This window comes from Rousettus aegyptiacus, unplaced genomic scaffold, assembly GCF_014176215.1.
Source record: "Rousettus aegyptiacus isolate mRouAeg1 unplaced genomic scaffold, mRouAeg1.p scaffold_m13_p_5, whole genome shotgun sequence".
NCBI classification, from domain to species: domain Eukaryota; kingdom Metazoa; phylum Chordata; class Mammalia; order Chiroptera; family Pteropodidae; genus Rousettus; species Rousettus aegyptiacus.
The window spans coordinates 15,907,287-15,934,664 of record NW_023416308.1 but is presented as its reverse complement, the minus strand read 5'-3'; the positions used below and the strand labels follow the sequence as shown (position 1 = coordinate 15,934,664).

General features: G+C 41.1%; 1 protein-coding gene across 1 annotated transcript in view; it reads left to right on the top strand.

The window, feature by feature from the left end:
- The first annotated feature begins 12,068 nt into the window (after positions 1–12,068).
- RNF185 (ring finger protein 185) overlaps positions 12,069–27,378 on the top strand; it is a 29,532-nt gene continuing 14,222 nt past the window's right edge. Inside the window, exon 1 of the mRNA XM_016165371.2 lies at positions 12,069–12,217. The gene's annotated coding sequence lies outside the window, so the exon portion shown is untranslated. The remainder of the gene's footprint in view (positions 12,218–27,378) is intronic.

The window sequence follows — 27,378 nt, the reverse complement described above, 5'->3', positions numbered from 1 at the left end:
ACAAAAGTCATTGTTTGTAGACAGATTTTTCTACCTAGAAACTCCAGATGTATCCAATACCTGGGGTGGGTCAAGCAGTGCAGTGGAATATTATAAGCCTGAGAGAAATACAGATTTGTGTCTCAGTTTTCCCCTTACTTTCTGTGTACTCTTGGGCAAGTCCTTCTGTCTCTGGGTCTCATTAGTAAAATAGAGATAAGAATAGTACTTATTCATGAGGATTAATATGAGTGTCTATAAAGTGCTCCAGTGATTGATATGTGGTAGTAGTCTTTGACTACTGTATATGTCAGTAGGATCTCCATTTAGGAGGGGATTTGAAGGCTGGGGCCAGGCAGAATTGCAATGTGACTGACTGATGCCCAGTTCCCCGGCCTGCAGAATGTGGGTCCCTTCTATTCGCTCAACCAATTCCAGCCTGTTTGTGGGATCCTAAGAGGCTCCTCAGATCCTTATCCATACTTTACACCAAGGGGGAAGAACCCACACTATGCCATGAATAGCCCACATGAGTTCTTCATGTGGTATGAGACTCCATCTTCAGAGCTGTAGGAAAATCCAACAGGCGCAAGGGGGCAGAATGGGCACTGATAGCTCGGTCTAGCTGGACATGGGAGCCACAAAGGAACTTAGAGTATGGGACAGAATGATACTGGGTAAAAAGTTATCACCCCTCCTGTTCAAATGGCACTTGACATTAACATTCTCACCACATCCAAGTGGTAGAGTTACCAGATAAAATATAGATGCCCAAGTAGATATGCATTTCAGAAAACAATGAATAATTTTTACTGCAAGTGTATGCCCTAACTATTGCAATTACTTTTGGTTATCTGAAATTCTAATTTAACTGGTGTCCTGTGATTTTATTTGCTACATCTGGCAACCCTACCCAGCAGGGACGAGGATAAGAAGGGCAGCAACTCTTCACCCAACTTCACAGTGAAGGCACTGGGAGGAGACTGGACTTGTCCAAAGCTCTGCTGCTTATTATCCACCCTCTCATTTCACACAGGGCTCTCTGGCTGAGTTTGAAACCTGAGCTACTTATTGACTTTAACTCAGAGAATTTAGCTCACATCCCCTCCTTCCCTCTTAGGATTGGCCTGGCCCTTGGGGCCCTTGAGAAAACCTGGGAGTCTAACCACTCAGGATGAAGAGGGTGGGCAGAGAGCATAAAAGGAGGATAAAGAAACTCAGAGGAAGATCTGACTGCAGAATTCGGTCCTTGGTAGACTAAATAAAAACTCTTCCATTTCTATAGCCAAGGACTCATTTTCAAGCACAGTTTTATCTGTCAATTTGCCCAAGGTCAACCACAGAGGGGAGTTGTATCTAGGACCAGATCTTGAGTCTCTTGATACCCAGGGCTCTCCTTGCTGCTCTGGGGTATGGACAAGAGGGCCCAGGGAGCAGCCCCTTTCTCCTTAGACCAGGGAGAATGGAGCAAGAAGGTCTGTGGGACAGCAGGGTGGGCCCTGATTTTGGTCCAGCTCTTAGAATTTGGTCCAGCCTCTGCTGTCACCTAGTGGGCATCCAAAGCCAGCACCTCCTAGAGAAACTGAACGAGGAAGGCTGTCTGCATTTTTCTGGTCTCTTCTTACACTTGCCTGGCCCTTCTCCTCTGGGCTTTACCTCTGGCTCACTGTATGACCCTGACAAGTCTTTTGCCTTTCTGGATCTCAGTTTTCTCTCTTAGGACAAGGGTTCTCCAAAGGGTGGCAGGCTTGGTCTTTCCAAAACATAAGTCTGGCCAGGTCTATCCCCTGACCCGGCCCTGGCCATCATGAAGCCTGCCATGCCCTGCAGGATCTGAGCCTGGCTGACCTCACGAGGCCCCCACTTCTCTGTTCCACCCATACAGAGCCACTTTTATTTCCTCAATCACCAGGCTCTCTTAGGACCTTTGCACATGCTGTTCCCTTTACCTAAAACACTTTTCCTTCTCTCTCATCTAGCTTGTATCCTACTCATCTTATCCTTTAAGTGTCAGTTTAATCACTTCCTATAGGAAGCTCTCCTCCCTGATGTTCCCAACCCAGAATGGGCAACCATACTTTAGGTCCCCACTGAGGACTGACTGAAGTCTCGAATGGGATATGACCCTTGGAAGAGGTTAAATGGCAGTCTATTCAGGCCAGGGTGCTTGGGGAACACTGAGCAGAGCCATGGGCTCATGGTTCAAAGCAACCTGATTTCTCACCCAACTCTGCCAACTCTATCTCTGAGTCCCTATTTTACAGGTGAATAAATCAGCCTCTGTTTACCCAAGCACTGAACAAAATAACTCTAATGACAGCCACAAATGTAATTTTAAATTTCCTTAGCCACAAAGTAAAAGAAACAAGTGAAATCAATTTTAATAATACATTTTATGTAATCTGTGTAAAATACTATTTCAAGATGTAATCAACACTTTAAATTATCAATGAGCTATTTTACATTTTTTTCATGCTAAGACTGAAAAATGGAGTGTATTTTACACTTACTGCGCTTCTCAATTTGGATTCCACATTTCAAGTACTCAGTAACCACATGAGGCTAAAGTCCACTGTAATTGACAGTACAGCTCTGTATCTTGATCTGTGTAGTGCTTACATGGATGTGTATGTAAAACTTCATGGAGCTGAACAGTTAATATTTTGACCTTTGTATGCAAATTATAGTGAGAAAAAAAAAGAGTGATTTCCAGGTTTCTGGCCTGAACCTAGATAGACGAAGGGTGGAGCAATTTCCTGGGGTTGGGGAGGCTGAAGGTGAACAGATGGGGTACAGGGTAGGGGAAAGCTGAGAGTCCCTAGTTGCCCCCAGACCCTGGGAGTTTCCAGTCACGGAATCAGAAGCTCTGCTGCCTCCTGGTGGCCATGCAGCAGGTGGCAGGCAGTCTTTGGCCTTGGTACCTGGGCCTTACCCCCAAGACCTGAGAGGGCATTGCTGTGTTGGGAATATTCCAGAATCCTCTGAGAAAAACATAACTCCCAGAAATAGGGCCCCCCTGACCCAGTACTCAGAAGATTCCAGAATATGGCCCTGATACCACCTAGTGGCCATGTCTCTAAACAAATAATATTATCCAGACCTGAACCTGGGGACTCAGGCTGGTTCATTCTGACCCTGACCCATGTGAGACACTACCCTTGGTCAGCAGAGTCACCATGTGGACAGAGCCTTGAGCCAGGCCCTAGCAGGAGGCAGAGGAAATGGATCTTAAGCTGTCCTGGGACGGACGGCTTGATAACAGAGAGCTTCAGCCTAACCTTAGGACAGAGAATGAGAGGATCTTGAGGCCCAGAAGTTAGGTAACATGCCCGAAGGCACACAGCAAGGATTTGCACATTTGCCCTGAGTCAGATAACCAATGAGACCATGCTCCTAACTAGTCTACCTCTTCTGTAGAAGGGTTGGGGTTGAGGATTATGGGGTAATTCCTCTGGCTTATTTTCTCTTCTGTCTATACACTTGGTCTTCTTCTCTGACCCTTCTGTACCTAAGAGGAGAGACGGCTTGAGGTGGGATGGGTGTGGGGACAGGCCAAATCAAAAGCCTGCTTCCTTAACCCTCCCCCAAATTACCTAACACAAGCCCAAATCCTAAATATGTCCTTTCTAACATCTGTTACTGAGATGCCCCGATTACACCCCCCTTCAACCTCGGGTCAGGTGAAGAGACTAGAGAAAAAAGCGATGCCATGTACCACTTACCGCACCACCTACCAGAGCTGGGCTGGTTCCTGGGATCTTCTCTCCCAGAAGTGAACAGAGAAAACTGAGGCCCAGAGAAGGATAGGAACCTGAGTCTTAACAGATCAAATAGGCCAGAAAGTCCCACAGATTCCCCGATCTCCCTGTCTCAGGTCCTCAGTCACACCCTCTTCTACCCAATAACATGACCTTTCCCACTATTCAATCTTCTTGGCCCCTCAGACTCTTGACTCAGGTCCCTGCTCGCTCTGAGCCCCTGCCATGGCCTTATACTTGTTTTGTGCTTCTAATCTCCGTCCCTCTGCACTCTGGAGATCTAAATGCTTCTGCATGGATCCCCATACACCCCTCGCCTCAGCCTTTCCCTTCCTTTCCAATCCCATCCCTCCCACCATCCCTTCACAGCCCCTACTCTCCGGGCTAGGGTGGTGAGGCAGCATTTCAGTAGGAGCAGGTTTTGAAGGCAGATTCCAATCTTGATCCCGATTCTTACCAGCTGTGTGGCCTTGGGTATGTTGTTTTACTTCTCCTGGCCTCTAGCTCCTCATATGGGATAATAACTTGCCTCACAATTTGGGATGAGGATCAAATTGCATATAGCCCTTACTCAGCACAATGTGTGGCACATTAATAAACATTCGATAAATATTAGCTGCCATTATTAATATTAATATTAGAAGAGTAAGAGGGGATGGGGGCAGGAGGAAGATTAGGACTAAAATGAGAACCCTTAGGATGCTCAGAGCAAGCAGAGGAAGACATCAGAACACTTCTATTTATTTTATTCTTTCCCACTGGAATGAATACTTTTTTAGCACAATTTGTTGTAACCACCAAATAATATGAAATCCATGGTGGGCCTTAGCAGGATAAATGTAAATATCACCAAGAGGGCTTCTGCGGTCTATAAGTACCTTAGTGTGCTAAAGCAGAGAAGATATGACTTGATATATTTTTGAAGCTGAAGTTCTTCCAAGTTTGGTAGTTCCAATTCTGTTATTTCTTGGGAATGTTTTTAAGAACAAAAACATGAAGAAATAAACAGGGCTGGTTCCCTCAGATTAAAGTTTCAGGAATGTGGTTATCGTGTTCTAGAAAAGACCATGAGAATAACCTCATTTCTGATAAAGGAAGGTTGAACTCTTTAGTCTGCCTTGTAGACTGAACAAAAGGAGCAAAGGGAAACATAGTCAGCAAGTTTGTCTTAATTTAAGCTGATGGCTTTAATGTCTTTTCATAATGATGGTACTCTGACTTTTTCAAAGGAGGTAATAGCTCAAGCAGAAATTATTTAAAGTACACTGGGAGTTAACTCAGTGCTAAGCCTGTTCTATATCCTCACAACAACGTTCTGAGGTAGGAATAAATCTCTTCATTTACCAGATGAGGAAACAGAGCCTTCTATAAATGAAACTGCTGTCTAAAGTCATATAGCTAGTGAGCATGGATGTTTTCAATGCCCTCCAATTAAAGACCTCCATGAACACACCTTTCAACAAGTTAGGTTTATTACTTGTTACAGCGAAGGCAGTGGATGTGAAACACGAGAAATGATGAGGCATCTCAATAAGAGTGTTGAAAAGACTTTTAGGATTTAATTTGGGGAATTGTTTGATCTGGATTGGATACTATCTATGATTGGGTACCTCGATAATCTTATCTAGGAGGGAAGACTAGACTGAGACTGAAGCTGTAATTGATAGAGAAGCAGCAATCTCTATATGAGCCAGGGTAAAGAAATGCTTGGTCACTTTCGCAGTTTGGACAATGCTCTTGTTTTGTCTGGTTCAGACACGATTATGGAGAGGTCCTGTTATTGTCTTAATCCATCACAGTCACAGAGTGGCCATATCAGATGTTGATGTTCTGTGACATTTTTATGCTCAATGGAATGCCAAGGCCTACCTATGAAGGCCAGGCCAGCTCCTGGATATCAGGGGCTATTTTTCTTTTTATCAGAGGCTGGACTCAAATCCAGGTTTGCGTGACTAGACACATAACTTGTGTTATTTCTTGTTCACAGGAACCTAAGAGGATGCTTGGCAGATTAGGAATCTCGACTATAAGTTGTTTATTTCATCTACTACCTTCACTCCCTACTCAGACCCAACCCCTAATACAGTCCCTGAGATAACTGTAGGCACTTAATTAATGTTTGTTGAATTAATGAAACAATGCAGATGGGTGTCAAGAACTCCAAAGAACAACTTTCTGGGTGCAAATTGCAGTTCCACCACCTCTCAGTATGTGATTTGAACTTTTAATTAAATGATAAAATTATGAAACTTTTAAAAGTTTCCCTTTAACCATTCATAAAATGGAGATAGTCACCAAAACCATTCATAGTGCTGCTGTGAGAATCAAACAAGCCATTAGCATGGGCTTAGTTAAGCTCAGTAAATGTTAGCTATTACTATTTTCAAGATAAGTAATCCATTGCTGAAAGGTCTGGCCAAGATGATGAAGTAGGTCAATGCTGTGCTTGCCTCCTCCCATGACTACATTAAAATTACAACTAAATTATAGAATATTCAATCTAGAGAACCATTTGAACACTAGAAAAGAACTTCTATAACTAAAGATATAAAGAAGAGGCCACACCAAAGTGGTAGGAGGGGCAGAGATATGAAGTGGGCTGGGCCCACAACCACATGTGGCAGTTGAGCATCAGGAGGGATATCTCAGCCATGGATATTCCCCTGGAGGAGCAAGGGGTCCCTACCCCATACTGGACTCCCCAGCCCAGTGTTCCAGTGCTGAGGAGTCTCCACAAAATTTAACTGTGAAATTAACTGCAGTGATTCCTATTGTCAAGGTGAGATGGACAGCTGCTAGAAACCCAGACATCCCCTTAAAGGGCTGCACACAGACTCATTTGCTCTCAGGCATTCACCCTGGGCTCCATGGAGGGACAGCAACTCAGGAGGTTCCAGAGACATATAGAAAGACTGAGCTGTATAGCTTCAGGGCAAGGGCTGAAGTGATGGCCATCATTATCCCTGTGTTGAGCCCTCCCCCGACATAGACAAATCTGAATCTGCATTGGCATGGTGAGCCCTACTCGCTCCACACTAGTGACTCTCTCAGACCCCTCCCCACCCAGCTCATGCACCACTGGAGGCACTTTCAGTGGTTGAGCCTTACAGGCAGCCAGCAGACGATCTAGAGCCTTAGGTTGCCCTGGGTCTTTTGCTGAATTGCCCCAAGCCCAGCTGGCCTCAGTTAGAATGGCCTCTCTCATGTGCCTCCAGGTCCAGCACAAGCAGTGACCAACCACAGATAGCTTTGTAGCTCCTACCAGGTAGCCGAGGTCCAGTCAGAGGCAGTGGCTGACCTTGGTCTACACAGAAGCCCCTCCCAAGAGGCCCCAGAACCAATATACCTGGAGGTCGGCTTAAAAACACTACAGAGAGCTACCCTGATTAGCCCTCCCAAGCAGCATACCCAACGGGTGGTCTCAACAGGCACACGAGTCCGCTGAGGCAAAACCCACTCCGCAGAGTCAGCCTCACACAGCAGTTCATTCACTGTGGGTGTGGCCAATCCTCATAGCCAGTCAGCCTGAGAGTTAATCCCACTCACTGACATGCCAATAGCAATCAAGGCTCAATTACAACAAGAAGGCACACACAACCCACACAAGAGACACTCCCGGAGCACTCAATGCAGGTGATCAGGGAGGCTGAGCCACTGGGCCACACAGTGCACCTACTACATAAGGCCACATGACCAAGAATGGGAGATGTAGCAGACCTATCTGATACATAGAAAAGAACACAGAGAGGCAGCCAAAATGAAGAAACAAAGAAACATCCCAAATGAAAGAACAAGAAGAAATTTCAGAAAAAGAACTAAATGAAATGGAGGCAAGTAACCTACCAGATACAGAGTTCAAAACACTGGTCATAATGAACTTAGGGGGAAAATAGATGATCTCAGTGAGAACTTCAACGACGAGATGGTAAGCATAAAAAAAGACATATAAAACAAAAAAAAGAAGCAATCGGACCTGAAGAATTACTACATTAGAAGGAATCAACTGTAGGTTAGATGAAGCAGAGGATCAAATCAGTGAATTAGAAGGTATGAAAAGACACCCAATTGGAACAGCAAAAAAAAAAAAAAGAAAAAAAGAAAAAAAAATTTTAAAAACTGAGGATAGTTTAAGAGACCTCTTGGACAATATCAAGCATAACAACATTCGCATCACAGGGGTACCAGAAAGAGAAATGAGAAAGCAAGGGATTGAGAATGTATTTGAAGAAATAATGACTGAAAATTTCCCTAACCTAGTGAAGGAAATAGACGTACAAGTCCAGGAAACGCAGAGTCACAAACAAGATGAACCCAAACAGATCTACACCAAGACACATCATAATTAAAATGCCAAAGGTTGAAGACAAAGAGAGAATCTTAAAAGCAGCAAGAGAGAGCAACTAGTTACTTACAAGAAAGCTCCCATAAGACTGTCAGTTGATTTCTCAACAGAAACTTTGCAGGCAAGAAGGGACTGACACAAAATGTTCGAAGTGATGAAAAGCAAGGACCTACAACCAAGACTACTCAGCAAGGCTATCAATTAAAATAAAAAATGAGATAAAGAGTTTTCCAGACCAAAAAAAAGCTAAATTCATCACCACCAAGCTAGTATTACAAGAAATGTTAAAGGGACTTCTTTGAGAAGAAGAAAGGGGGGAAGAACATAAATATGAATAATAAAATGGCAATAACTATGTACATATCAATAATCACTTTAAGTGCACAAGATTAAATGCTCCAATCAAAAGACAAAGGGTAGCCAAATGGATTAGAAAACAAGACCCAAGCATATGCTGTCTACAAGAGACCCACTTTAATTTGAAAGACACACAAATTGAAAGTAAGGGGATGGAAAAGATATTTCATGCAAATGGAAATGGAAAAAAAGCTGGGGTAGCAATACTTACATCAGATAAAATAGACTTTAAAACAAAGGCTATAATAAGAGACTAAGAGGGACATTACACAATCATAAAGGGATCATTCCAACAAGAGGATATAACCCTAGTAAACATTTATGCACCCAACTTGGGAGCATCTAAATATATAAAGCAAATACTGTTGACATAAAAGGAGAGGTCAACAGTAGTAAAGTCATAGTAGGGGACTTTAATACTCCCATTGAAACCAATGTACAGATCTACCAGACAAAAAATCAACAAGGAAACAGCAGCCTTACATGACACACTAGACCAGGTGGATTTAATTGATATTTTTAGAGCATTTCACCCCTAAGCAGCAAATATACATTCTTCTTAAGTACATGTGAAACATTTTCCAAGAAAGGCCACATATTAGGTCACAAAATATGTCTCAATAAATTTTAGAATACAGAAATCATAACAAGCATTTTCTCTGACCACAATGGTATGAAACTAGAAATCAACCACAAGAAAAAAAAATTTAAAAACACACAAACACATGGAGGCTAAATAACATCCTACTAAACAATAAATGGGTTAACAATGAGATCGAGAAAAAAATCAAAAGATACCTTGAGACAAATGAAAATGAAAACAAAATGATGCAAAATTTATGGGACACAGCAAAAGCAGTCTTAAGAGGGAAATTCATAGCAATGCAGACCACCTTAAAAAAAAACAAGAAAAATCTCAAATAAACAATCTAACTTTACACTTAAAGGAAATAGAAAAGGAACAACAAACAAAGCCCAGAGTGAGTAGAAGGAAGGAAATAATAAAGATCAGAGAAGAAATAAATGACATAGAGCATAGAAAACCAATACAAAAGATCAATGAAACCTAGAGCTGGTTTTTTGAAAAGATAAACAAAATTGATAAACCTTTAACTAGACTCATCATGAAAAAAAAAAGAGAGGACCCAAATAAATAAAATCTGGAATAAAAGAGGAGTGGTGACAACTGACACCACAGAAATACAAAGGATTATAAGAAAATGCCATGAACGATTAATGCCAACAAACTGCACAATCTGCAAGAAATGGATACATTCCTAGAAACATACAATCTTCCTAGACCAAATCAAAAAGAAACAGTAAATCTAAACCAACCAATTACAACTAACAAAATCAAATCAGTAGTCAAAAAATTTCCAGCAAACAAGAGTCCTGGACCAGATGGCTTCACAGGTGAATTTTACCAAAAATCCAAAAAAGAATTAACACCTATTCTTCTCAAACTATTCCAAAAATTTCAAGAGGCAGGAAGGCTCCCAAGTTCATTTTATGAGGTCACCATTACCCTGATTCCTAAACCAGACAAGGATATTACAAAAAAAAAAGAGAAAACTATAGGCCAATATCCCTGATGACCATAAATGCAAAATTCTCAATAAAATATTAGCAAACCAAACTCAGCAATACATTAAAAAAGATCATACACCATGATCAAGTTGGATTTAATCCTGGGATGTGAGGTTAGTTCAATATCTACAAATCAATTAATATGATATACCACATAAACAAAAGATAAAAATCATATGATCATATCAATATATGCAGAAAAAGCATTTAACAAAATCCAGCATCCATTTTTGATTAAAAACTCTCAGCAAAGTGAGAATAGAGGGAACATATCTTAACATAATAAAGCCCGTACATGACAAATCCGCAGCTAACATCATATTCAATGAGGAAAAGCTAAAAGTATTTTCCCTAAGATCAGGAACAGGAGAAGGATGTCCACTTTCACTACTTTTATTCAGCATAGTTTTGGAAGTCCTTGCCACAGCAGTCAGACAAAAAGAAAGAAAGAAAAGAAAGAAAGGAAAGGAAAGGAAAGGAAAGGAAAGGAAAGGAAAGGAAAGGAAAGGAAGAAGGAAGGAAGGAAGGAAGGAAGGAAGGAAGGAAGGAAGGAAGGAAGGAAGGAAAGAGAAGAGAAAAGGAAGGAAGGAAGGAAGGAAGGAAGGAAGGAAGGAAGGAAGGAAGGAAGGAAAGAGCATCCAAATTGGAAATGAAGAAGTAAAACAGTCATTATTTGCAGATGACATGATACTATCTACAGAGAACCCTAAAGATTCCACCAAAAAACTAGAACTGATAAATGAATTTGGTAAAATAGCAGATACAAAATTAGTATTCAGAAATATGTTGCATTTTTATACACCAATAATGAACTGCCAGAAAGAGAAATTTAAAAAACAATCCCATTTACAATTGCATCAAAAGCAATAAAATATCTGGAAATAAATTGAACCAAGGAGGTAAAAGACCTGTACTCGGAAAATTATGTCACTGGAAAAAGAAATGGAAGAACATATAAATAAATGGAAGCATATACTGTGCTCATAGATAGGAAGAATTAATATCATTAAAATGTTCATACTACTCAAAGCAACTTGCAGAGCCAATGCAAAACCTATCAAAATACCAATGGCATTTTTCACAGAACTAGAACAAATAACCCTAATATTTATATGGAACTATAAAAGGCTCCAAAGAGCCATGGCATTCTTGAGAAAGAACAAAGTTGGAGGTATCATGCTACCTGATATCAAACTGTACTACAAGGCTACAGTAATCACACTCATTCTGTTATCATGTCTTGTTTGTCTCCTTTAAACTGGAAGAGTTCTTCCGCCTGTCATTGTCTTTCATGATACTTACAGCTCTTTTGCAGCGTCCCTCGGTTTTGGTTTATTTCATGCTTTCTCATGAGATTCAGGTTATGCATTTTGGACATAAATACCACAGAAGAGAGGTGGTATCCCTCTCGGAGCATCTTATTAGGAGGCACGTGATCTCTACTTGACCTATAACTGGTGATATTAACATACCACTTTGATTCACTCCTTCTGTGAGGTTATGCCGCTATAAAAATATGATCTTCCCTTTGTGATCAATAAGTAACTTATAGGAGACCATTTTACAATGTAAACATCCTATTCCTCTAGTTTTACCATTTGTTATTGATTTTCTAACTCGAGTTTAAGGAAATTGGCATTCTACTAAAAGGAAGAATTTTCTCTTTTCTCCTACATAATTATCCACATTATTTACATCAGTAAAGACTCATAGATTACCATTTTATCCAGTTAGTTTTACTCTGTTACTATCATTACCTATTCTAATGCTCAAATTGCCCCAATTCCACCAGTGGGATCTCCTTCGAGTTAGCCTCGTGTCCTCTGACATAGTCCCATGATTGGCATTCCCATCATCCTTACATTCTGGTGCAACTAGATATTCCGAGCTTATTTGTAACTTTCTCTGCCCTGACACACTCTGAAAAGCTGCCAACTAGCCCCTATGCTCACCTCTACTTCCTACCTCCAGGCGGAACCTTAGAGTCTCCTGCGTGGGCTGGGAGAACTGCACAACGGACCAACCTTTTCCGGTTGCGGCCGGAAGTCTCTTGGAGAGAGGAGGCTCTGTGTCAGGTGACCTGAGGCCGCGTAGGAGGGGTCCGAGGTCCGGCCCAACCGACTTGAGTGAGCTGACAGACTCGCGGAGCGGACCCCTGACGGAGACCTCGGTGGCGTTAGCTGAGCAGCGGCAGGTACTTGAGGGCTGAGAGGAAGGGGATCTAGGGGCTGTCGAGACTGAGGGACGCGGGCGGAGGACAGGGTTCAGCCTTCTCCGGCCCACGGGCCACGACATCTGAGCTCAGGGTACAAACCTGCCTCTGCCTGGGGCCTTCTATTCCAAAAGAGAGGTCGGCTGGTGCTGTGATCTTCCGTCCTGTAATTACAGTTTGGGGAAACTGAGGTTCCAAGAAGGTAAAAGGCTCCTCACGAGCTCTCCTTACCAGGCAGGGACTTCCTCTAACTCTTGTCTCCCGCTCGCGGCCGCCTCTCTCACGTAGATGTGCTTTTAATGAGTTTGCCCCCAAGTTGAGAAGCAGGGGCCGGGAAGCGTGGTGAACGGAGATGGGCTTGGGAGTAAAAAGACCCTTTTTCGAGACTTCGCTGCCAACAGCCAATTATGCGTTCTGGGGCCAAATCCCTTCTCTGTGCGGGGCCTCAATATCATCATTTGTAAAACAAGGCAATGTTTCTCAAAATACTTTTCTTCTACCATCCGCTTTGAAATGCCCTGTGGGTGCATACTTTACCTTGGGGGATTCAAGACCTCTTATTTTGAATCTGGGTCGCAACCTGCGTTTGAACAGACGCCTAGGGGCGTGGGGGCGGGGGGCCGGTCCTAAACTTGCTGATGTTTGAGGTTCACTGATCTTACGTGGTTTCCTGCCTTGAGTACTAGATACCCATTCTTTGCTTTGAGGCAGCTGGAGCCTCTTCAGGATCTTTGAAAGAACTAAGTATTTATCCCAGAAAGGAGAAAATAGAAGGGAACTGTCTCTAAAACCTGAAAAAAATAGTTATGGTGAAGAGGGCTTCTATGTCATCTTTGGGATGGAAAGAGGCTGAACTGAGACCAATAGGTGGATTCTACAGGAAGATTTTGACTTAATGCTGGTCATAGGTGACCAGCAGTGGAATGGATTGCCTCCAAAGTTAATGAACTCCCTGTTGAAGGAGGTATACAGGTATTAGATGACAGTCCTTTCCAACTTCAAAGTGTCTGATTCTGAGTGGTTATTTTGAATCTTTTTGATTGACTGACTTCTTTTGTCTGCCCTCTTTTCCTGACACCTCCATCCCCCCAGCCTACATCTTCTGGAAGTAAGGCCAGTGGATCTCAATGTAATATATCTTATGTAATCTCTCCCTGGTTGTCCTGTGAACCATCTTTTTCAAGGACTTTGGAATGACCCATCTGATAAGTGCTCCTTAAAATGTTTGTTGAGTGAATAACCAAGCAAGGTCCCCTCCTCAATGGTTTGTAGTTTATTTTCTTAGAATAACTTGGAAATGCCTCTAAAGAGTTCGTTTGATCAAGAGAAGCCAGTGAACCCTTTGGATCACACAATGGAAGAGTGTCAGTCAGACGGATCCATTGAGGTTGTTCAGGCCAGCCATTCCTCCCTGGGACATAAATAAATCCCTGTCCTTACTCCGGCAGTGTGTTGTATAGATGTTTTGTCTGCCAAGATAATTTTGCAGTCTGTTGGCTAACATTCCATCCAGCATTTTAAAATCAGTCCATTTTGTGGACTCGACATACCAGTACATCCTCACTTAGGGATAATCTTCATATAATGCTTCTAGTGTATCTTTAGTTTTCTAATCAAAATCAAAGCTCTTTATTTTGTGATTAACTCTAAGCAGACCACTTTTTCAAAACCTTTTAGAATGCTTATGTTGCCCTTTGGAGCTAAGATTCTGTGTTATGATCCAGTCCTGTTCACATGCTTCCTGCCTCACAAAAGGTTGAGTTTCAGCCAAGATTTTCTATCTTTGTTTAACTTCTTGCCTTGTTTGTTTTTCCTAGTATTAAAAAAGTTGTGAAATGCTTATTCAGATATTATCCAGGTGCTGGGTAAAATAATTTTAATTTGGTGGTGTTTTTAAAACTTCTCAATCTGAAAATGTATTTTTTAAAAAGTACCTAGATCAACATTTACATAGTGTATTATTCAGGCCACTAGTCTGAAAAGATGCTTCCAGAAAAAGTGTTCTATAGTAATAAGTTTGGAAAAAGCTACATATGCATTATCCCTTTTTTGGAGCTTCTCAGTGTGTGATACCACAATAAAGGCACTGAGATATCCTGCCATAAAGAATGTGTCTAACTTTGTTTAATCTGTTGCCAAACTTAATTGATGTGAAGCACCTCTTTTTTTTTATTGAAGCATACATTGGCAAATTCTGACCTAGAGCAAAAGTCTGCAATATATGGCTTATGGTCCAAATCTGGCCCCACTGACTGTTTTTACATGGCCTGTGAGCTAGGAATGATTTTTACATTTTTAGGTGATGGGGAATAAAGCTAGAGAAAATAATACGATATATGAAAATTATAGGAAAATCAAATTCCAGTGTCCATAAATAAAGTTTTATTGGAACAGGGCCATACTTGTTCAATTGCACATTGTCTTCGGCAACAGACTTAAGTCATTACCCCAGAGACCATATAGTCTAAAGAATCTAAAATTTTTAGTGTATGGTGCTTTACAGAAAAAACCTGCCAGCCCCCAACTTGCATCACATACATTTTTTAAACTTTCTATTTTGAAATAATTTTAGACTTGCAAAAAAAAAATCACAGATTTCCTATATACTCTTCACCGAGCTTTCCCTAATGTTAACATTTTACACAGTCATATTAAAATAGTAAAATTATTTAAAGAATAAATTTAACATTAATACAACACTACTAACTAATCTGTAGACTTTATTCAAATTTTGCCACTTGTCCCACAAATGTTCTTTTTCTGCTGCAGGATCCAATTCAGTTTCCTACATTGTATTTAGTTGTCAAGTCTATTTAGTCCCTTTCAGTCTGAAACTGTTCATAAGTCTTTTTTTTTTTTTTTGTCTTTCATGACTGTAAACTTTTGAAAAAGATTGGCCAATTATTTTATAGACTGTCTCAAATTTTTTTAAAGCTAGAATTCACCTATCATAAAATTCATCGTTTTAAAGTGTACAATTCAGTGGTTTTTAATATGTTCATAAGGCTGTGCAACCATCACTGTCTTAATTCCCGATCATTTTTATTATCCCAGAAAGAAACCCTGTACACATGAGCAGTTACTCCATATTATTCCTTCTTGCCATCTCCTGCAACCACTAATCTAGAATCATATAGTATGTGGCCTTTTGTGTGGTTTCTTTGAGCATGTTTTCAAGATTCATCCATGTTGTAGCATGTATCAGTACTTCATTCCTTTTTTACGGCCAAATAATATTTCATTGTGTGACTACACCACATTTCATTTATCCATTTATCAGTTGATGGACATTTGGGTTGTTTCTATCTTTTGGCGACTGAATAGTGCTCCTGTGGTCATTCATGTACAAGTTTTTGTTTGAACATATTTTCAGTTTTCTTGGATGTGTATATCTAGGAGTAGAATTGCTGGGTCATATGGCAACCCTGTGTTTAACTTTTCAAGGAACCACCACGCTGTTTTTCACAGCAGCTGCACCAATTTACCTCTCCATTAGCAATATATGAGGGTTCCACTTTCTCCATGTCCTCTTCAACACTTGTTATTGTCCTTTTTTAAAATAAGATATCCACCCCAGTGGATGTGAAGCAGCATCTCATTGTAGTTTTTATTGCATTTTCCTAATTACTGATGCTGTTGAACATCTTTTCATGTGCATATTGGCCATCTATATATCTTCTTTGGAGAAATGTCTGTTCCGATCCTTTGCCCATTTTGTAATTGCATTGTTTGTCATCATGTATAATCTTGCATGTAAATATTCAAAGAGTTTGCAGATCCCCTGATCTTAATGGAGTTGGATTTGGACATGCTGAAGTGCAGAGTAAGTTGTCTATTTGAAACCACTGACCATACAAAGCTTGGCTAGTCCCTAAGTACTGCTGACCATGCAGAGCTAGAGTGGCCGTGGTCAAGTGAAAAAGGTACCACAGCATCATCCAGGATGTGATAAGACCAATAGGGAATCCTGCTATTTGGGAGCTACTCTGGTGTTTGGTCAGAGCAGGGAGTAGAAGAGTAGGTGATGGCTTGGGACATGTGGGACTGGTGATAGCCTTGGGCAGCTACTTGTGGTGGCAGAGCTATCTGGGTACCCACGCCTCTCTTGACCTCAGCATTCAGTTATAACCAGACCATCTTGAACATATACTTTAAAAAAAAAAAAAAAAAACTAAACTAATTTTAACTCGGAAAGCAGCGTTCATTTTAGACATTCTGGAAAATACAGAAAAGCTCCCCTCTCCTCCCACCCCAGTCATCTCTACTTCCAGTATCTAAAGAGAGCCTTTATTATAGTTGCTTTTTTTTTCTTCTTGTTTCTCCCCCACTGGGTACATTTTTAATAGTGAAATCATTCACTGTTCATAGTTCTATAGCTTGCTTTTTTCTTTTAACAGTTTGATGTTAATATCTCCATGTTTTTGCCAGCCTCTTCTGTAAGCATTACCTCTAATACATTTGCTTAAACCATTCACTTATTCAGTAAGTCAGTAAGTCTTATTGTAGATATAATGTATATAACAAGTACTCAACGTGGTCTTAGTGGGTGGAAATCTAGTTTTTCTTTTTTAATAGGAACATATTTTAAAACTTTATGTGGTAAAATATACATAACAATTTACCATTTAACTATTTTTAAGTGTACAGTTCAGTGGCACTAAGTAAATTCACAGTGTTGTTAACCATCTCCACTATTCTGTTTTCAAAATTTTTTCATCACCCCAAACATAAACTCTGTCCTCGTTAAGAAATAACTCCTTGTTCTCCCCTCACCCTAGCTCCTGCTAACCTCTAATCCATTTTCTTTCTGCAAATTTGCCTATTGTAGATATTTCCTGTAATGCAATCATACAATAATCTTTGTGGAATGACCTTTTGTGAATATATAGGGATTTCCCTCCCCCAATTTTTCTTATCGTGGTAAAATATACATAACATAAAATATACTGTCTTAACCATCAAGTGTACAGTTCAGTGATTATGAAGTACTTTCATACTGCTGTGCAGCCATTACCACCATCCATCTTCAGAACTCTTCATTTCGTAAAATTAAAACTACACGCATGAAACAATAACTCCCCTTTCTCCCCCTCAACCCTCGGCAACCACATTCTCTCAGTCTCTATATATTTGACTATTCCAAGTACCTCACTTAAGTGGAATCCTACAGTGTCTTTTTCTGAGCGGCTTATTTCACTTAGCATAATGTCCTCAAGGTTCCTTCTTGTTGTAGCATGTGTCAGAATTTTCTCTCCTTTTAAGGCTGAATAATACTCCATTGTATGCATATACCACATTTTGCATATTCATTTGATGGACACTTGGGTTGCTTCCACATTTTAGCTATCATGACTAATGCACATATGAACATGGGTGTACAAATATCTCTTCAAGACCCCATTTTCAATTCTTTTACGTACATACTTAGAAGTGGAATTACTGGATCATATGGTAATTCTATTTTTAATTTTCATACAATGTTTCACAGCAGCTGTACTATTTTATGTTTCCATCAAAAGTGCACAAGGGTTCCAGTTTCTCCATCTCCTTATCACCACTTGTTATTTTCTGGGGATTTTTTTTTGGTTTTGTTATTTCATAGTAGCTGCAAAACTGTAATTTATGATATTTGGTCTTTATTCACAGTTCATGGCTCAAGCTCTGAAAACCTTTAGGATTTCTGAGGGCGGGGGCGGGGCTGAGGACTGGGTTTGGTGTCTTTTATTATGTCATTGAGGTGACTAGGAAAGCACCGCAGAATGGGAGCTGATTGCCAGTGGAGCCAACCATGTGACTACAGGTTTGACACTTTTAGTCCCACCCATCCCACCCCCCACCTGGACCAGGAGAGGGCATAAAGATTGCGTTCAGTTGCCTATGGCCAGTGACTTAGTCAATCATGATTAATCAACTCATCATAAAAAGCCAAGAGGACAGCTTGTTGGTCCTTATTTTTCAGAGAGCTTCCACATTGTGGAACTAGAATACCTTCATGTGCCACAGTGGTGAGCCCCAAGCCAGGCCCCAAGCTGCATGAGGACAGAAGTGCCTTTGTTTGGGACCTTATCCTACGTATCTCTTCATCTGGCTGTTGATTTTTATCTTCTAATATCCTTTGTAATAAATGGTAACCTAGTGAGTAGTTTTCCTGAGTTCTGTGAGTCGGTCTGGTAAATTAGTTGAACTCAAGGAGGGGATCATTGGAACCTCTGTATAGCCAGTTAGTTAGTCATAGGTACAGGTAACAATCTGGACTTGCATTTGGCATTCTGAGTTGGAGGGATTCATTGGAACCTCCAATCTGTAGCTTGTTGGTCAGAAGCACAGGTTAGAGCCTGGGCTTTTGTGGCAGGCATGTGAAGTATGTGTGTGTGTAAGGAGACGACAGTATTGTAGGACTGAACCCTTAACTGTGGAATCCAATGCTGTCTCTGGGTAGTGTCAGAATTGAGGTGAATTCTTGGACACACTAGTGGTGTGAAAAAATTGTTTGTTGGTGTGGGGAACCTGCCCCCACATTAGAATTGGGTCTGGGAACCCTATCAGTAGCCATCCTAATGAGTGAGGTGGTATCTGTTAGTTTTGATTAGCATTTTCCTAATAATTAGTGAACAGCACTTTTTTATGTTGTTTTTGGCTATTTGAGTCTCTTTGAAGAAACGTCTATCCAAGCCCTTTGCCTATTTTTAAATCAGATTATTTTTTGTTGTTGTTGTTAAATTTTAGGGGTTCTTTATTTTTCTGGATATTGATCCCTCAGATACATGATTTGCAAATATTTTCTCCCATTCTGTGAGTTGCCTTTTTACTCTGTTGTTAGTGTCTTTTGATGCACAAATTTTTAAATTTTCATCAAGTCTAATTTGTCTATTTTTTCTTTGTTGCCTGTGCCTTTGGTGTCATATCCAAGAAATCATTGCCAGAAATGTAGTTTTAAAGTAGGAAGAAGCCGCTAAGACTTCAGAAGTGGCCCTAATTGCTTCACGGCTAATATGGACTCTGCTGCTTTATTCTTCACATCAGCTGGGGATAACATGAGTCTGTCTCTCGATTTCACTGAGCAGTGGGAGCAAAGCACCGGTGCACTTGTATCCTAGCTGACCTAAGGACACGTAGAGATCAGAAGCAGCAAGCCATGCCTTCTTCTGTGGAAATGGCCTAGGAGACTGGCTGGCCATTCCAACCTGGAACCAGTCACCACATTGGCGCCTGTGGTAGTCTCTACGGCATGTGACTGTTCAATAACCACACTGCCAATTGCTCCTCAGAAGCACCTTGTGTTGTAGACATGGCAGGGTTTCATAAAGATGGACAGCCCTCTGGAGTGGATCCTGGGCAGAAGTACAAGAAAATTGTTTTTTCTTGACAATGCCATCTCTACAAAGCCATTTTTCACTGTGAGATTTTTTTTAAAAAAATAGTTAAATTCTGACTAGACCATGGACTTGAGGGCAGGAACCAGAATCTTTGTTTTATTGTAATCATTGAGCCTAATTCTGGGCATTCTTTAAATGTTTTCCAAACGGCGCTAATGAATAATATCAGGGGGCTTGGGACACAATGATTTGTAGAAGTCAATATTAAAGATTATTCAAAATGATGCCATTTTGATTTTATTATTTTTAACTGTGGTTGTTCTGTCTTACATATACTCTCCTGATGGTCCTCCTCAGGGCCTCCTATTGGAAGAAGTAAGGTCATTGTTTTGTCAAGTATATGCTGGATGTTATTAAACTCTTAGATAGTTTTCTTCTTAATCAGTTAAATCTTGTCAACCTTACTCATTTTCTTTTTATACTCCACTTTCAGAGTATTTTAGAGATCTGTAGCTCAACCTCAGGTATAATCTGAAATAATGAGACATTATAGAATTAATAAGGATTTACTGACTGAAAATAAAAGCAAAGCCCTCATTTTGAAAACTTTTCCGATAACAAAGGAAGGGCAGACACAGTTACCCTATTTGCAGGTGAAGATCCTGGATTTGTGAGTGGCAGAGCTGAGTGGCAGACTAGGTCTTCTGGCTCCAGATTTTTCCTTTCACTGTATTATACTAAAAATCCACAGCTCTAAACTGGGATCTGTCTAGTCTGAAGATCTTTAATATGATATTTTACTCAATTATGTTGATTTGAGTTGAAATTGTCAAATCCCCATCATTTATTCACATACATTTATTGAACATCCAATTTGTCAGGCTCTAGGAGGTGTCTAACTAAAGTAAATAAGTTTAGTGAATAATCCTCTGTAAGAGTAGTGTTCTCTCTAATAGAGATGAGTACCAGTTTTGGAAAACTTGAATATTTTCCTGATTGCAGATCCCTGATCTTTTTATCTCATTTGTTTAAGAGTTTTGGGCAATACTTATATTTTTTAAAAATTATTTCAAAAGGTTATATAGCATTTCCAGTTCTGAAAAACATAACAGAAGAAGGTCTTGTTCTTTTAGGATGCTAATTTTCCACAACTTTAGTTGGCTAAATTCGTATTAAGTCTTATGTTTGTAAGCACTCTGGGGCATTAGCTCCATCAACCCATGTACATTTATGAAGTGCTCTTGAGGTGCCTAGCTCTGTTGAGTAAGGCACCTGGAAGCTAGGTCTGAGTTTGGGGAGACAAGACACATGAACACATCACTCAGGTACTGTCTGTTAAACACATTGGCTTGGGAGTTGGGAAGCTTTGCCTCTGACTGGCTCTGTGACCATGGGCCTATGACCTAACTATTTTGAGCCAGTGGATGCTAACATTGGTAAAGTGGTGTTTACCTCAAATGTGGGCCGTAAAGATTAAATGAAATAATTCGTGTAAAGGGCTGAGCAGAGTGTTAGTTGATGTTATCCACAATGATTATAAATATAACAGGTGCCTCCTGATTTTAACAGTTTTGGGGAAAATCTAATTTTGCCTGGCTCAAGTGTGTCCCATTATGGATTTCTTCTTATGTAGTTCTGATGTCTAACCTACTGTGCCTTCAAGGAACGATGCTCATTCAGAAAGGGAAGTTGTGACTATCCATTCAGCAAATTAACCAAGTACCTGCTGATTGCGTAGCTCTATGGGAATATAAAGCAGCAGTACACTCCAGTGTACTGCTGAGAGACCTTACAGTGGATGGGGGGATTAACAGTTCTTAAGCACTTAACCGTGTTCTGGGCACTGGGCTAATTACTTAGTTTTATCTCTTTATTTCTTACAACTGCCCTGTGAGTAAAACAAGGGCTCAGAGAGAAAACGTGTGAAGTCACAGAGTGGCAGAGCTGAGATTTGAAACCAAAACCATCAAATTCTTCTCCGCCATGCTAATTTTTAAGGACAAAAGTCCTAAGTAAAAGTTAAGGAACATTTAAAGACAGTGACATAAGGGATGACAAAAGGCAGCCTCTTGGATAACCCTTAAAAGCTTGTGGTGGGACAATCCAATTCTACTTCACCCTTTCTTAAAAGAAAGCATTGAAGCTTAAAACAGAAAACTCAGTTCGATTCAGAAGCAATAGAAGAAAATGTGGAAAAGTAGGCACAGCCGACCCTAGAATCCCCACTCAAATATGGACACAAGGCCTTTCTTCTTGTCTCAGTCCCAGCCCGTGCTGCCCTACCACATACCCATGGGTGCCCTGGGCTCCAGCCACACTGAACTTGGCACAGTGAATTGTCTAGTTGTCCTGTGTGCTGTGTCTGCATCCTCCCCAGCATGCTCAGCCCTCACACACTGTACACACTTCTGTCAGCTGCCAGCGCACTGAGCTGCTTTTTTGGTTTACTTGTCTGTGTCCCCCTTTAGACTGAATCTTTTATTTTTGTATCCTGAATGCCTAGCCAGTAGAAACTGTAATAAATCATTGAAGGTAGGAGTGGGGTTGGTTGAACAGATAGGGATATTAGAAGGGACCAGAGAAAAGGACGAGTGCTGCCCCAAGGAAAAGAGGCCAGTCCTCTCAGCCCGCTCTGTCCTTCTGGACCTGAAAGGCCATTCATGCCCTTCGTCCTGTATTTGAGGGCCAGGCGTCTGTGAACTAGCCTGGGGACCTAAACTCCATTTAGACTCTAAAAGTTTAGAGCCTCATTTCTGTGCATCCAAGTTCCAATGAACTTACTCAGATTTCTTCCTACCCCAACCTTCTGTGAGTGTGATGTAGACGTTCTCGGAATGCAGGTCCCATCTCTGCCTACTCATGGTACTGCCGTAGCCTAATGAGCAGCACAGACAGACTCAGGCACACTGCAGTTCTTGGCATATATGAACAAGCATGTGCCCAGGACCTCTGCTGGGTCCCCTCTTGGCTCATGCCAGTTATTTATCACTCAAATTTGTTATTTTCATAACTAGGATTAACATTTCTAAATTTCTCTGTACACCCTGGTCCAGGGGGAATTCTTTGAGTTAAAAGGGCAGAGGAGGCAGATTATGAATACCTGCTGTTCTCTAGAACCTGGAGAATTCTTCATGAGGTCCAGTTCCCTGGTGGTTTTTACAGGGATATGCAACTCGCATTCTCTCCCTTGCTCAGTTCTGTGAGGTGGAACAGACCAGCTCTGGGAAGGTAAAAAGAGTGAGGATTCTGGGTCAGTTCCCTTTAGCTTCTAGACTCTATTCCTAAGAGATAATTAAGCATTGAATATCTGCTTTAGTCCCAGCACACATGTGCTGCCCTTGACTTCTCAAATTTAGGAATGCTTTTTGAAACTAGGTGTGAACTTGTTTCTTACACGGTAAGCTCTGTCCTGGATGGACCAGGCACTGGCTGGTCTGAGATCTCAGTGAACTTGTCCTTCACCTCCCAAATTTATCTGACCTCTCCATAGTGCCTCTGGCTGTAGCTAGGGGTTGTGTATTCTGAAGGACAGGCTCTTGAGTTTACTGTCCCTCCCAAACTCTGTGCCGTGCTGTATTGCATTTTGCTTTTGGTATCATTCTCTCTGTTTGAGAGCTGGATTTCCAAAACTCTTCATCCAAGAATCATCTGGAGTGGAAAGTAGGGCACACTTATTCAAAGATGTAGATTAGTGGGCCCTATCCACATCTAGATTCTATTTAAATCCCTGAGAGGGTCTAGGAACCATATCTCTGAGAAGGTACCTTGTTTAGAACAAAGAGGCAAGTTTGATGTTTGATGTAGCCCCTTGTTAAGAATCCATATATCTTCCTTAGCTCCTGTCCCAGACTCCAGAGCTTTAACTTGACCTTGCTCTTCTTTGTGACCACCCCCCTACACACACAGCCAGCCTTGATTGTAGTTGATACTGCTGGAGCTCTGTTGATTGAATGCATAAATGGTTGAGTGGTGAGTTTGCTTTGCATTCACTTCAAAGAACACAAAAATTATAGCATTGCACAATGAATTTGAGGGAAAACAAAGCCCAGGTATTTAACTTTGTAGAGCTGCATGTTAAATATGTAAGAGTGAAAAGAGTCCTAATGCTATGTTGGAAAGTCTGAATTTGGCACTGTATGATGATCTGGCCTTGGGCAAATCCTCTAACATCCATGGCCTGGTGTCCTCCTCTGTAAACTAAAGGTCAGAAGTGGTAATAGATGTAAGTGTTTTTAAAACTAGAAAATGGATTCAGATCAAGAATGAAGAATGGTCAGGTTAGAGACAGGGGCACAAAACCAGCCACAAGGTCTCTGTGTGGTCAGGTCCAAGTCTTTAAGCTCTACAGAGACCAGGAAAAAAATTTATTAGAATGGCAGCTCAGGCATGCTCCGAGCCTACTTCCCTTTTACTCTGTCCAGTTCCTGAGCTGACCAGGGCCCTCTGTCCTCTGAGTCACTGTCTCAGTCTGGGTCCATGAAGTCATGGCCACATTTCGTTTTTCTGCAGGTGCTCAGTGGACAGTTACCAGGGAAGGTTGCCCATTTCTGCCATGTTGCCCTGACGCAGTAAGGTTCCTGTGCTTGAGAGTAGGGAGGAGATGAGGAGAAGAGGCTCCAGGGATGGGTGTGCAGCTCTGGGGCCAAGGATATATTGCAAAAAGACATTTGTGAGTAGTTGGCCTGGGTGTTGACCAATATTAGTCATGCATGCCTGAACGTACTCAGCAAATATTTAAGTGCCTTCCAGGATGAGGCTCTAGAACCCAGGTAAGCACCATGTAATTAGTCTGCTAAAAATTAGGATAAGAGTGATGTGATCTGTGTAGAGTTGGGCCATGCAGACCTGTTCCTAGTGCCTGGCTTGCTCCAAGGCAGCTACTCCCTGCAAACTCTGAGCTGACCTGATACTGTCAGGTGATACTTACCTTGAACCTGACTGTCCCCTTGTGCCTATGTGTAGGATTATGCACCATGCAGAGCTTTGTTAGGTCCAGGGAGTGGAGAGGGCAGTGGACCAGGGTATGTGTGTGTGTGCATGCGTGCGTGTGTGTGTGTGTGTGTGTGTGTGTGTGTGTCTGTGTGTGTGCATTGCCCCAGCAGCAACAGCCCTCTCTTACCTCGGTCCACTCTTCAAGTTACTATGTTATCTCACAGGGCCACCTTAGCAGCCCTGTAGGAGGCATGACACCCTCACTTTTCAGATGAGAAAAATAGTCGAAGCCATCTGGGTGTCTGCCCTTAGCTACATGGTTAGTCAGTGGTGGAGTCAGGACTTGAATTCAGAGCTTTTCAGTGTTGGGGAAAACTGGAACATTGGGGAAATTTTAAAAACATGTTCTCTCACTCATGTCTGATTTCAAAATTAATACATGTAAAAATGTCAGTTTTATGAATGGGGAAGATTTAGAAAGTGTAAGTCACTACCTCTAAGCCCCACCAATACAGAGATAATCACTATTAACAGGTAGGTATGTTCTACATTTTAAAAGACATTTACTAATATTTATATTATTTAACAAATGTAATATTATACATAGATTTTATAATTTCCTTTTAAAAAATATTGTTGTAAGAGTAATGTCTGCTTATCATAAAACATTAAAACAAGATAAGAATATAAAATTCAAAATTCCCCAGCCCTCATAATCCCAGAAATAACTGTTGATAGTTTAGTATGTGCCTTCTAGACATTTTCTTTGCATATGTGTATATATGCGTGTGTCTATATAAGTATATATACATATATATGTATATATTTATATATTTGTATACACACACTCATTTATATGCTTTGTTTTTACCCATTCATACACATGCTCTTTTGCAACCTGACCATTTTTTTTAAATACCTTTTATTATGGAAATTTATAAGCACACACAAACTACTACAGTGAGTCTCCATTCATCATCCAGTACCAACAACCATCAACTTTCCTGTTCTTAATTCATCTTTTCTCTCCACTTTCACCTTTCCCCCAGAGTATTTTAAAGCAAATCCTAAACAGCTTATCACTCTTTCATTAATACTTAAGTATATATTTCTAGCAGATGAGAATTTTTCAAAAACATTGTACAATAGCATTATCATACTCAACAAAATTAACAATTCCTTAATATCAACTAATACTCAGGCTAAATCTAATTTTTGTCAGTCATCTCACAAATTACTTTTTACAGTTGATTTATTTGAATCTGGTTCCAGAGAGACACTCATATTGCCAAGTGTAATGCCATGCCCACCCATGCTATTGATTTTTTAGAGAACTTGGATTATTTGTCCTGTAAAAAGTTCCACATGCTAGATTTGCTGATTGTATCCTCTTGGAGTTGTTTAACACATGCATCTGTGCCCCATATTTTCTGTAAATGGGTAATTCATTTTAGAGGCTTGATTAGAGTCTGTGTTTTCTTTTCAAGGAAGAATGCTTTATTGGTTGTATCGTCTGCTGTCTTGACAGAAGACAGTCAAGATCAATCTGTGAACCTGTCTTTATGGTTGTATTTCCATATCTATACACACAGTCCTTCATTTTAAAAGATTTTTTTTTTTTTTGAAGAAAAATGTGTGGGATACTTTAGCTAGAAAGGCAAAGAAAGGCCATAATGTAGCCCTCACAAGCAGACTCCATCCTACGAAGAGAGCAAATGTATATGGAGAGGAGGAAGTACTGGGTTGTGGGGAAGGTCGTGGAACCGTGACCAGCAAGGCACTGGTGCTGCTGGTAGCCAGCTGTCCTTCTGGGACATTATGTAAAATGATGTAACCGAGTGAAAAGGTGGCAGTGAGCCGGCCTCTTCTCCCTAAGTCAGTGAGCTGCTTTTGTGCTGAGAGATGCTCGTGAGTCCAGAGTTCTGAGGTGGTGGCGTATAGAAAGTCTGCTTGGCCTGAGAGACGACTGGATTTTTGGTCCTCACCTCCTCATACTTCAGAAGCTGAAATCAGGGTGGCGGTCTTGTGCTCCATTGGTGAGTCCCAGACTTGTGGCAGGCCACCTGCTTTGGAGAGGGTGGATGAGGTGACCTGGAACGACACAGTTTCAGAGCTGGAAAGGGGCACCTAGGAGACCATGTAGTCTAGTGCCTCAGTTTACAGATGAGAAAACTGGCCCAGGGAGGAGAAGGGAGGTTCCCAAAAGCATCTGTTGACTGGGACCAGCATCCAAGCCCCTGGTTCTCTGGCTGTGGTAGCTAGCTAGTGTTTCCTCCTTGGAATTTCTGAGATTGTGAGGGTGGCCAGATCAGGGCTCTTGACAGATTTTTAATCTGCACCCAAAATTTCTGAGTATCCTTTGGTGTTGGTCTAGTCTTCCTTCTGTTCAGCTCCTGGCAGACTCTTTGATTTGGAGATGTTAGTGAACAACATTCTCTTTCTTCCAGCATTTGGTGGCCAGCTTGGTCTGTGTTGGCACAGTGATTTGAATACAAACTAAGTGTCATGAATCCCAGTCTCAGCTCCACATGAGTCAAGTAGCCCGAGCGGTCTCAGGCCACAGTTTCCTAAAGACATTATATCAAATCAGATTTGCCCAAAGCATGGTGTGAGTGTACCAGATGGTTTCAGATGGTATGAGAATAAAAGATTTTCCTTCATTACATTTGTATTTATCTTTCACTTATGTTAAGTATTACTGGTTTTCTATTTTCAGCAGTATCATAAGCCGTCTCTTTAAAGGTAGTGAAGCTAAAAAGTTGATTTAGACAAAATAAGGTGGGCGGTTTTCTAACTTGGCAGAAAGAGAAATGCAAAAGATTGCAGTGTGGAAGATACTGGACCAGATGACTTTTCTTATCCTTCCTAGCACCTCACCTTTCATAGTTATGGGTT